We start from the raw sequence: 13,228 nt of genomic DNA, 5'->3' as shown, positions 1-13,228 counted from the left end.
ACATGTAGAGATTTGTAGGTATACCAAATAGCTTAGTAGGTAGAGCAGATGGCTTAAGCTAAATGAGAATAGGTAGAATCTGATTTAGTTGTTTTGCTTCTAGGTGGGGCTAGATAGGTTATACAATCCACTATGCAGGTTAGGTTGTTGTTTATGGCCAAGTTGGTCTAAGACACCAATTTAGGGTGGATTGAAGAATTAGGTTAAAACATGTTTATAGGAGTAGGGTCTAATCTATTTCACAAGTATTAGCTAACATGTTAAGTTAGCCACATTAGATTAGATTGACTTAAGGTTAGACTTGGTTAGGTTATATTAGATTAGATGGGATTTAAATTAGATTGGTATGACTAGATTAGACTAGATAAGTTTTAATTAATTTAAATTAGATTATGGTTGTCACTCTAGGGTGGGATAAGTATGCCTAATACGATAAGATAGAATCTTTGAAGATAAGATGAGTCTATTAGATGGATTTGTTTCTCTTTTTTATGGGAGATATATACAAAAATAGTTTTTTATTCCTAGGTTTCGGTCTCGTACAACCTAAGAATGACTTTAGGTGCAGGATTACAAGGTGTGAAATCCTGTTTGGTCTTTAGAAGAGAAAAGATAAGAATAATCAGAGTAAAGCAACAATAGATGAGAAAAGAACAAGGGAAGTTTAGAAAGAATCACAGTAGCAAGATAAGTAGGTAAGGGTTTGTCCAAGTCTATCTAGATTACGTCGTCCTACAGTCAACATCTCTCTGATACCACTCCTGTCACACTCGGAATTAAGGACAATTCCAGATGCATCTCAAATATGTGCTAGGATCAAGTATCACACATATGATAACTCAGGTAACATAAAACAATGTCACATATTTATTACTTATACAATTTCTATACAAAACAACTAAATAAATTACATCATATGACGACGACGATCCTCCACAACCATAGTTGACTGAGAGACGACGACCTAGACCTCTCTAAATTCATTGTAGCATCCTTCATGCTCCTCTGGCAGTACCTGTTCTTGACCTAGTGTGATTGTAGCAAGGGTGAGCTCCCATACGTGGGGAAAATGTAGTGTAAGGCTTACCAAGGAATGTGGTTGAGGTTGAGCATTGCTTTTAATTTCGTTGGTCAAAATTTTATTAGCAATTACTTAGTATAAGTGTATACCAACCCAATAAATATTAGATCATAGATGAACAAAATCCCATTATGTAATGCAATGCATATCAAGTTTAAGTTTAGTTCCATCATTTAATCATGCGACAATTCTGAGCTGCTCATGACTGTGAGCACGACTGATATAACGGTTTTACACTCTTCAGAGGTTGTGCATCTTTACCCACAAGACATGTTTCCCGTGTAGCCTGGGTTAGCTAGACCCTTAGACACTTCTAAGGTGAATGGCTAGGGGTCCACTACGAGGCCTTTACAAAGTTTCACTAGCTTGAGAAAATCTGCTACGGTTTCAGGATGAAGGAAGCATATGCCTTTTTCCACGGTCTCTAACCCCATCGCAGTAATTACAGCCAGCACTATACTCTATGGGGACGCCTCCCGCTTGCCCTTTCGGGTAAGATAATTCCTTACTACCTTTCCTGATTAATTGTCTAAAGGCATCCCATTCCACCCTTGTGGTAGCACTATTGTCTCACGTTAAGGACCTATCTGCTTCATTCTTTAAACATGTGTTGACCACGTGTTGATTTAGCAATAGTTTAGGGGCTCTTTATGAACTCCACGACGAAGGGGTATCAATCAATCTGAGCCATCTGATATGGAATCGAAGGGCCAGATTAGATCCCCACCATCCCGAATCGGTATGGAATCTGAGTCGTTGGATTAGATATACGTAACCCAGATTTAATTATGGTGTGATAGGATTTCCTCCATCCAAACTAAAACCTACGACCCGAATATTTAATCATCGCAGGGGTACGCCACTTCTAATCAAAGCCACCACATCCACCATACAACGGCCCATAGCTCTTCTCCCAACCTAGCATCCGAGCACGACAGGCAGCGAAGGGAGCATGGGTGCGGCTGTCACAAAGGGCCCACTTGGCGGCACCTGACCGAGAGTGCAAATGGGTTACGTGGCCTTGATTATGGGCCACGTGGGAGAGGAGATGAGTGGGCCGAGGGGAGAGGAAAGCGTCCCAATATGAGGAAAGCTTCTTTTTCTTTTGTTCATTCCTATTTCTCTTTCTTTTCTATTTTGAAGTCCCTTTTTAAATTTTCAAATTTGGTTAGGTTTTGATATTTAAATTCAACCAAATAGACATATTAAAGACCAGGCATGATGCAAGTACATATTTTATTTATTTACTTATTTCTTATTTAAATAAACTCTTCTATAATACACATTTCATAAAAGGTCAAACAATTAATTAAGGTTCATTCAGTTATTTATTTTCCATGTTTCAAATGATTTTTTAAGAAAAAAGTCAAATCTAAAATCGAGTATTCAAATATTACCATTTATTTGTTATAGAAAAATAATTTTAAAGGTAAGAAAATCCCTATTAAAAGACATTTTGGTTCAGATCATTTGAAAAGTTTTCCTAAATTCTAGAATAGGATTTTATGTGTTACAATTCGTATGATTCGGCTTAGGGGTGGATACGAATCGAGCTCGACTCACTATGGCTCGGTGAAGTAACGAGCCAAGCTCGGGTAGCTCCTCTAGCGAGTATAAAAAGAATTGGCTCGACTCAGCTTGCTACCGGCTTGCCGAGCTAACGAGCTTGACCATAAGTGTGAACTTGCCCTTTAAATTATAATATAAAATCTCAAAAACAAATTATGTGGCATATTTTAAATTAGTAAAATAAGTATATTACTAATATAATATAGAATGTTGGGGGCCTTCGTCCTCCGAAGGTCCTCAAAAACATGACTTAACAATGTCTTCCAAGTATGATTTATGGACAGGTATCTTCGGATTTATGATAAAAGCGTACAAAATGAGGAGCATGACCGCGACGAAGGTTGTCGTCGCTCCAAAGCTGTGCGCAAGGGAGCTTTGGCTAAATCGCAGAAAAGGGAACCGACTTAAAAGGGAAAAGGCTATTCAGTCCTCATAGATTTTTCTATAGGCCAATAATAAATGTAAAGGGCATGATTGTAATTTCTCATAGACTGTGTCCTATGCCTATAAATAGGTGAACAACACCCCCGTACTGTTCACGCGGATTTGTACTCGCTTTTGCGTCACACTTGTACTCTCTTGCCTTCTATCAAGCCGAAGGTACTTTTGTAATCCAGTATTGTTCTTACCTTTCCATGATTACATAATTAAGAATAAATGATATGATATGATTGTTTATGTTGCTTCCTATACGCCATACGTTTCTCCTTCTATTTTATCATATACCACATCGATGAAGGTATGTCCTTCATGACCTTCGTTTGAAGATCATTATATCCTAAGGGAAATAATGTTTCGAAGGACGAAGGGCATTAGCATTTAATATCTTGTGTTGCCTTGTTCTTGACTCATAGCATTTGAGAACAAGTCCCCAACATTGGCGCCCACCTTCGGTGAACACTTTTTTTTCGACCACCTTCGGCAAGCACTGACCTTCGTCATGCCGCCGAAGAAAGCTTCAGCGCTAGGGGCTGCCGCACTACAGCCACTGGACCCAAATCAGGAGACCCTTTCTCTTCGAGAGGCCCGAAGCCAGAAGAGGAAGGCCACTAGTCCAACACTCCAGGAGGAGGAGTTGGACCAAGAAATCAGAAACATGGAGATAATCCATCAGCAAGTACAAAGGAAGAAGGAGAAGATGGCCCGACTGGCTGATCTTCAAAGGAAGATCGACGAAGCCACTGAAGAAGTACGCCATCTTGCTCAAGACGAACAAGAAAGAAGGCCCCAACATAGGGAGCTTCATCAAGAAGGCTTATTCAATGAGGATGGATGGTATGATGATTTCAATCATGATACCTTTACCTTTGATGATTGAAAGGGAAATAGGGTCAAATCTTTTCCTATATGAATTTTGGTGGTTGAATTGCCCAACACAAATAATTGAACTAACTAGTTTGCTTTAGATTATAAGTTTTACAGGTGCCAAAGGTTCAACACAAACCAATAAAAGTCCAAGAAAGGGTTCAAATAAAAGGAGCAAAAGACAACCCAAAGGCAGCCCTGGTCTGGCGCACCGGACTGTCCGGTGCACCACCGGACAGTGTCCAGTGCACCAGGGAATTTCACTCTAAACTTGCCACCTTCGGGAATTCAGGAGGCCGCTCCGCTATAATTCACCGGACTGTCCGGTGCGCCACCGGACTGCCCGGTGCACCAAGCGGAGCAACGAATCCAAGCGCCAACGGTCGTCTGCAACGGCTACAGTGAATAGGAACAGTGCCGACTGCGTGCGTAGAGTCAGAGCAAGCGTCAGAAGGTGCACCGACAGTGAACAGGATCTATCCGGTCCAACGGTCAGAACCCAACGGACTGGTGACGTGGCTGGCGCACCGGACAGTGTCCGGTGGCGCACCGGACTGTCCGGTGCGTCATACGACAGAAGCCCTCACCAACGGTTCTTTTGGTGGTTGGGGCTATAAATACCCCCCAACCACCACACTTCAATGCATCCAAGTTTTCAGCCATCAAACCTCATACAAGAGCTCTAGACTTCATTCCAAGACACAAACAAAGAGATCAAATCCTCTCCCAAGTCCAAAGATCATTCCAATCAAATAGTGACTAGCGAGAGAGACAATTGTGTTCATTTGAGTTCTTGCGCTTGGATTGCTTTTCTTCTTCCTTCTTTCTTGTTTCCAACTCAATTGTAATCAAGGCCAGAGACACCAATTGTGTGGTGGTCCTTGTGGGGACTTAGTGTCCTGATTGATTGAGAAGAGAAGCTCACTCGGTCTAGGTGACCGTTTGAGAGAGGGAAAGGGTTGAAAGAGACCCGGTCTTTGTGACCACCTCAACGGGGAGTAGGTTTGCAAGAACCGAACCTCGGTAAAACAAATCATCGTGTCATCCGCCTTATTTGCTTGTGATTTGTTTTCGCCCTCTCTTTCGGACTCGATTATATTTCTAACGCTAACCCCGGCTTGTAGTTGTGCTTAAACTCTATAAATTTCAGATTTGCCTATTCACCCCCCCTCTAGGCAACTTTCAATTGGTATTAGAGCCCGGTACTTCATTAGAGCCTAACCGCTCGAAGTGATGTCGGGAGCATCCGCTATAAATTAGTAAGATGCCCCTTCGCTACCCACGTATTTCAAAACACACTCCATTACTTTCAGTCCCATTAGGCAAACCACCTATGTTTGATGGTGAAGATTATTCTATGTGGAGTGATAAAATGAGGCATCACCTAACCTCACTCCACAAAAGCATATGGGATATTGTTGAGTATGGAGCGCAGGTACCAAAGAAGGGGGACAAGGATTACGATTCGAAGGAGGTCGAACAAATCCAACACTTCAACTCCCAAGCCACTACTATACTTCTCGCCTCTCTAAGTCGAGAGGAGTATAATAAGGTGCAAGGGTTGAAGAGTGCAAAGGAGATTTGGGACATGCTCAAGACCACGCAAGAAGGAGACGAGGTGACCAAGATCACCAAGAGGGAAACGATCGAGGGGGAGCTCGGTCGATTCATGCTTCACCAAGGGGAGGAGCCACAAGCGATGTACAACCGGCTCGAGACCTTGGTGAACCAAGTACGCAACCTCGAGAGCACCAAATGGGATGACCATGAGATGGGCAAGGTTACTCTTAGATCACTCGTTTTTCTTAACCCTACACAAGTTCAATTAATTTGCGGTGATCCAAGGTATAAACTAATGTCCCCCGAGGAAGTTATAGGAAAATTTGTGAGCTTTGAATTGATGATCAAAGGCTCCAAGAAAATCATCGAGCAAGGCGCCACCTCCACACCCGAGGTGCAACCCGTCGCATTCAAAGCGACGGAGGAGAAGAAGGAAGAGTCTACATCAAGTAGGCTCCCCATCGATGCCTCCAAGCTCGACAACGAGGAGATGGCACTCATCATCAAGAGCTTTCGCCAAATCCTCAAGCAAAGGAGGGGTAAGGACTACAAGCCCCGCTCCAAGAAAGTTTGCTACAAGTGTGGTAAGCCCGGTCATTTTATTGCAAAATGTCCATTATCAAGTGATAGTGACAGGGGCGACGACAACAAGGGAAAGAGAAGAGAAAAGAAGAGGTACTACAAGAAGAAGGGCGGCGATGCCCATGTTTGCCGGGAGTGGGACTCCGACGAGAGCTCCACCGACTCCTCCTCTGACGAGGACGCCGCAAACATCGCCGTCACCAAAGGCCTTCTCTTCCCCAACGTCGGCCACAAGTGCCTCATGGCAAAGGACGGCAAGAAGAAGAAGGTAAAATCAAGATCCTCCACTAAGTATGCAACCTCTAGTGATGAGGATAATTCTAGTGATGAGGAGGATAACTTGCTCACTCTTTTTGCCAATCTTAACATGCAACAAAAGGAGAAATTAAATGAATTGATTAGTGCTATTCATGAGAAGGATGAACTCTTGGATAGCCAAGAGGACTTCCTTATTAAGGAAAACAAAAAGCATGTTAAGACTAAAAATGCTTATGCTCAGGAGGTAGAGAAAAATGAAAAATTAACTAGTGAGCTAAGTACCTGCCATGACACTATCTCCAACCTTTGAATTGAGAATGCTAATTTGATTGCTAATGTTGAGAAGTCAAACATTAGTGATGATTCAATTACCAATCTTAGAAATGATAATCTTAGTCTAATTGCTAAGATTGAAAAATTGAATGCCTCTCTTTCTAGCCTTAAGTTTGAGAATGATAAATTAATTGCTAAGGCTAAGGAATTAGATGTTTGCAATGTTTCTATTTCCAATCTTAGAAATGAGAATGCCATTTTACATGCTAAGATTGTTAAATTAAATGATTGCAAACCCTCTACATCTACCATTGAGCATGTTTCTATTTGTACTAGATGTAGAGATGTTAATATAGATGCTATTCATGATCACCTTGCTATGATTAAACAACAAAATGATCATATAGCAAAATTAGATGCTAAAATTGCCGAGCATGAATTAGAGAATGAAAAATTTAAATTTGCTCGTAGTATGCTTTATAGTGGGAGACGCCCTGGCATTAAGGATGGCATTGACTTCCAACAGGGAGACAATGTCAAGCTTAATGCCCCTCCTAAAAGATTGTCTAATTTTGTTAAGGGCAAGGCTCCCATGCCTCAGGATAACGAGGACTATATTTTATATCCTGTTAGTTATCCTGAGGATAAGATTAGGAGAATTCATGCAAAGAAGACTCATTCTACTCACCATGCTTTTATTTATAAGAATGAGGCTTCTAGCTCTAGGCATTCTACACATGTTAAAATGCCTAAAAAGAAAACTCCTATTGCATCAAATGATCATAACATTTCATTTAAGACTTTTGATGCTTCCTATGTGCTCACTAACAAATCAGGCAAAGTAGTTGCCAAATATGTTGGGGGCAAACACAAGGGCTTGTGTTTAGGTACCCAAGGTGCTTGTTTCTAATGTAAAAGGACCTAAAACCATTTGGGTACCTAAGAACAAGGCCTAAATTTGTTTTATAGGTTTATGCATCCGGGGGCTCAAGTTGGATCGACAGCGGGTGCACAAACCACATGACTGGGGAGAAAAAGATGTTCTCCTCCTATGAGAAAAACCAAGATCCCCAACGAGCTATCACATTCGGGGATGGAAATCAAGGTTTGGTCAAAGGATTGGGTAAAATAGCTATATCACCTGACCACTCTATTTCCAATGTTTTTCTTGTAGATTCTCTAGACTATAACTTGCTTTTAGTTTCACAATTATGTAAAATGGGTTACAACTGTCTTTTACGGATATAGGTGTTACTGTCTTCAGAAGAAGTGATGATTCAATAGCCTTTAAGGGAGTGTTAGAGGGTCAGCTATACTTAGTTGATTTTAATAGAGCTGAACTTGACACTTGCTTAATTGCTAAGACTAACATGGGTTGGCTCTAGCACCGCCGACTAGCCCACGTTGGAACGAAGAATCTTCACAAGCTTCTAAAGGGAGAACACATTTTGGGACTAACCAATGTTCATTTTGAGAAAGATAGGATTTGTAGCGCATGCCAAGCAGGGAAGCAAGTTGGTGTTCATCATCCACACAAGAACATCATGACAATTGACAGGCCACTGGAGCTACTACACATAGATTTATTCGGCCCGATAGCATACATAAGCATCGGCGGGAGTAAGTACTGTCTAGTTATTATGGATGATTATTCTCGCTTCACTTGGGTATTCTTTTTACAGGAAAAATCTCAAACCCAAGAGACTTTAAAGGGATTCTTGAGACGGGCTCAAAATGAGTTCGGCTTGAGGATCAAGAAAATAAGAAGCGACAACGGGACAGAGTTCAAGAACTCACAAATCGAAGGCCTTCTTGAGGAGGAGGGCATCAAGCATGAGTTCTCTTCTCCCTACATGCCACAAAAAAATGGTGTAGTGGAGAGAAAGAATAGAACTCTATTGGACATGGCAAGGACCATGCTTGATGAATACAAGACTTCGGATCAGTTTTGGGCCGAGGCGGTCAACACCGCTTGCTACTCCATCAACCAGTTATATCTTCACCGAATCCTCAAGAAGACATCATATGAACTCCTCACCGGTAAAAAGCCCAATGTTTCATATTTTAGAGTCTTTGGTAGCAAATGCTTTATTCTTGTTAAAAGAGGTAGAAAATCTAAATTTGCTCCTAAGGCTGTAGAAGGCTTTTTACTAGGATATGACTCAAACACAAGGGCATATAGAGTCTTTAACAAGTCCACTGGACTAGTTGAAGTCTCTTGTGACATTGTGTTTGATGAGACTAACGGCTCTCAAATAGAGCAAGTTGATCTTGATGAGCTAGATGATGAAGAGGCTTCGTGCGTCGCGCTAAGGAACATGTCCATTGGAGATGTGTGTCCTAAAGAATCTGAAGAGCCTCCACATGCACAAGATCAACCATCTTCCTCAATGCAAGCATCTCCACCAACTCAAGATGAGGATCAAGCTCAAAATGATGATGATGAAAGATCAAGAGGAGCCACCTCAAGAGGAGGACAATGATCAAGGGGGAGATGCTAATGATCAAGACAAGGAAGATGATGAGGGTCCAAGACCGCCACACCTAAGAGTCCACCAAGCAATCCAACGAGATCACCCCGTGAACACCATCCTCGGCGATATTCATAAGGGGGTAACCACTCGATCTCGTGTTGCTCATTTTTGTGAACATTACTCTTTTGTTTCCTCTATTGAGCCACACAAGGTAGAGGAAGCACTTCAAGATTCGGATTGGGTGCTGGCGATGCAAGAGGAGCTCAACAACTTCACGAAGAATGAGGTATGGCATTTAGTTCCACGTCCTAACCAAAATGTTGTAGGAACCAAGTGGGTCTTCCGCAACAAGCAAGATGAGCATGGTGTGGTGACAAGGAACAAAGCCCGACTTGTGGCCAAGGGATATTCACAAGTCGAAGGTTTGGATTTCGGTGAAACCTATGCACCCGTAGCTAGGCTTGAGTCAATTCCCATTTTACTTGCCTATGCTACTTACCATGGCTTCAAGCTTTATCAAATGGACGTGAAGAGTGCCTTCCTCAATGGACCAATCAAGGAGGAGGTCTATGTTGAGCAACCTCCCGACTTTGAAGATAGTGAGTATCCTAACCATGTCTATAAACTCTCTAAGGCGCTTTATGGGCTCAAGCAAGCCCCAAGAGCATGGTATGAATGCCTAAGAGATTTTCTTATCGCTAATGGCTTCAAAGTCGGAAAAGCCGATCCTACTCTCTTTACTAAAACAATTGCAAATGATTTGTTTGTATGCCAAATTTATGTTGATGATATCATATTTGGGTCTACTAACAAATCTACTTGTGAAGAGTTTAGTAGGATCATGGTACAAAAATTCGAGATGTCAATGATGGGGGAGTTGAAGTATTTTCTAGGCTTTCAAGTCAAGCAACTCAAAGAGGGCACCTTCATTAGCCAAACGAAGTACATTCAAGACATTCTTGCCAAGTTTGGGATGAAGGATGCCAAGCCCATCAAGACACCCATGGGAATCAATGGGCATCTCGACCTCGACACGGGAGGTAAATCCGTAGATCAAAAGGTATACTGGTCGATGATAGGATCTCTACTCTATTTATGTGCATCTCGACCGGATATTATGCTTTCCGTATGCATGTGTGCAAGATTCCAAGCCGATCCTAAGAAAGTTCACCTTAGGGCTGTAAAACGAATCTTGAGATATTTAGTTTATACTCCTAAGTTTGGCCTTTGGTACCCCAGGGGATCTACTTTTGATTTAATTGGTTATTTCGATGCTGATTGGGCAGGGTGTAAGATTGATAGAAAGAGCACATCAGGGACTTGCCAGTTCTTGGGAAGATCTCTGGTGTCTTGGGCTTGCAAGAAACAAAATTATGTAGCTCTTTCTACCGCCGAAGCCGAGTATATTGCCGTAGGCCATTGTTGCGCGCAATTGCTTTGGATGAGGCAAACCCTTAGGGACTATGGTTACAAATTAACCAAAGTTCCTCTCCTATGTGATAATGAGAGTGCAATCCGCATGGCGGATAATCCCGTTGAGCACAGCCGCACTAAGTACATAGCCATTCGGTATCACTTTTTGAGGGATCACCAACAACGGGGGGATATCGAGATTGCTTATATTAACACCAAAGAACAATTAGCCGATATCTTTACCAAGCCACTAGATGAGAAAACATTTACCAAACTTAGGCATGAGCTAAATATTCTTGATTCTAGGAATTTTGATTGATATTTTTCACACATAGCTCATTTATATACCTTTGATCATATCTCTTTCATGTGCTATGACTAATGTGTTTTCAAGTGAATATTATGCTAAGTCATAGATTGAAAGGGAAATGGAGTCCTCGGCGAAGACAAAAGGCTTCCACTCCACTCCATCGAATTATTCATCCTTCGCCGTCGCTCCACAACGCTCTCCAATTTGGTATAATCTTCACTCCTATATTATTTACCAAAGGGGGAGAAAGTATGAAGAAGGGCTTATATTTCACTCACAAGTATCCGTTTTTGGCGATTCATGCCAAAGGGGGAGAAAGTATTAGCCCAAAGCAAAAGGACCTCACCACCACCAATTTCAAAAATTTGTAGTCTTTCAATTTGTATTAAAGAAGTGTTTTTAAAGATTTTCAAATTGGTATCTTATTTTTGATATAATTTCAAATTGGTATACACTCTTCAAAATTAATATCTAAAACCCTCTTGAACACTAAGAGGAGGATTTTATTAAGGGGGAGTTTTGTTTAGTCAAAGGAAAAGCACTTGAAATAGGGGGAGAAAATTTCATATCTTGAAAATGCTTCTCAAAATCTTATTCATATACCTTTGACTATTTGCAAAAGACTTTGAAAAGAATTTCCAAAACATTTGCAAAACAAAACAAGTGGTGCAAGCGTGGTCCAAAATTTTAAATAAGAAGAAAACCATCCATGCATATCTTATGAAATGAATATTGGTTTAATTCCAAGTATTGCACTAACATTATGCAAACTAGTTCAATTCTGCACTTTTATATTTGCTTTGGTTTGTGTTGGCATCAATCACCAAAAAGGGGGAGATTGAAAGGGAAATAGGGTCAAACCTTTTCCTATATGAATTTTGGTGGTTGAATTGCCCAACACAAATAATTGAACTAACTAGTTTGCTCTAGATTATAAGTTTTATAGGTGCCAAAGGTTCAACACAAACCAATAAAAGTCCAAAAAAGGGTTCAAATAAAAAGAGCAAAAGACAACCCAAAGGCAGCCCTGGTCTGGCGCACCGGACTGTCCGGTATGCCACCGGACAGTGTCCAGTGCACCAGGGAATTTCACTCTGAACTTGCCACCTTCAGGAATTTAGGAGGCCGCTCCGCTATAATTCACCGGATTGTCCGGTGCACCAAGCGGAGCAACGGCTCCAAGCGCCAACGGTCGTCTGCAACGGCTACAGTGAATAGGAACAGTGCCGACTACGCGTGCAGAGGTAGAGCAGGCGTCAGAAGGCGCACCGGACAGTGAACAGGACCTGTCCGGTGCACCACCGGACTGTCCGGTGGCCCCGATGTCAGAAGCTCCAACGGTCAGAACCCAACGGACTGGTGACGTGGCTGGCACACCGGACAGTGTCCGGTGGCGCACCGGACTGTCCGGTGCGCCATACGACAGAAGCCCTCACCAACGGTTCTTTTGGTGGTTGGGGCTATAAATACCCCCCAACCACCACACTTCAATGCATCCAAGTTTTCAGCCATCAAACCTCATACAAGAGCTCTAGACTTCATTCCAAGACACAAACAAAGAGATCAAATCCTCTCCCAAGTCCAAAGATCATTCCAATCAAATAGTGACTAATGAGAGAGACAATTGTGTTCATTTGAGTTCTTGCGCTTAGATTGCTTTTCTTCTTCCTTCTTTCTTGTTTCCAACTCAATTGTAATCAAGGCAAGAGACACCAATTGTGTGGTGGTCCTTGTGGGGACTTAGTGTCCCGATTGATTGAGAAGAGAAGCTCACTCGGTCTAGGTGACCGTTTGAGAGAGGGAAAGGGTTGAAAGAGACCCGGTCTTTGTGACCACCTCAACGGGGAGTAGGTTTGCAAGAACCGAACCTCGGTAAAACAAATCACCGTGTCATCTGCCTTATTTGCTTGTGATTTGTTTTTGCCCTCTCTTTTGGACTCGATTATATTTCTAACGCTAACCCTGGCTTGTAGTTGTGCTTAAACTTTATAAATTTCAGATTTGCCTATTTACCCCCCTCTAGGCGACTTTCAATGATGCTTCTCCCTTGGCAGCAGAACTGCAGGCTATCCCATGGCCTCCATCATACAAGCCACCTCAGCTCCCCATGTATGACGGGCACTCAGATCCGAAGCAGTTTTTGATGAGTTATGAAGCAACTATATCTTCATATGGAGGCAATGCAGCCGTCATGGCCAAATCCTTCGTCATGGCAGTTCAAAATGTGGCTCAGACATGGTATTCTTCTCTCCGACCAGGGACTGTTACTTCCTGGTAGAAACTCAAGGATATGCTAGTGACAAGTTTCCAAGGCTTTCAGACGAAGCCAGTCACAGCTCAGGCCCTGTTTCAGTGCACCCAAGATCATGAAGAGTATCTCCAAGCATATGTTCGAAGGTTTTT

Source organism: Zea mays, chromosome 5, assembly GCF_902167145.1.
Source record: "Zea mays cultivar B73 chromosome 5, Zm-B73-REFERENCE-NAM-5.0, whole genome shotgun sequence".
NCBI classification, from domain to species: Eukaryota; Viridiplantae; Streptophyta; class Magnoliopsida; order Poales; family Poaceae; genus Zea; species Zea mays.
This window is presented reverse-complemented; position numbering follows the sequence as displayed.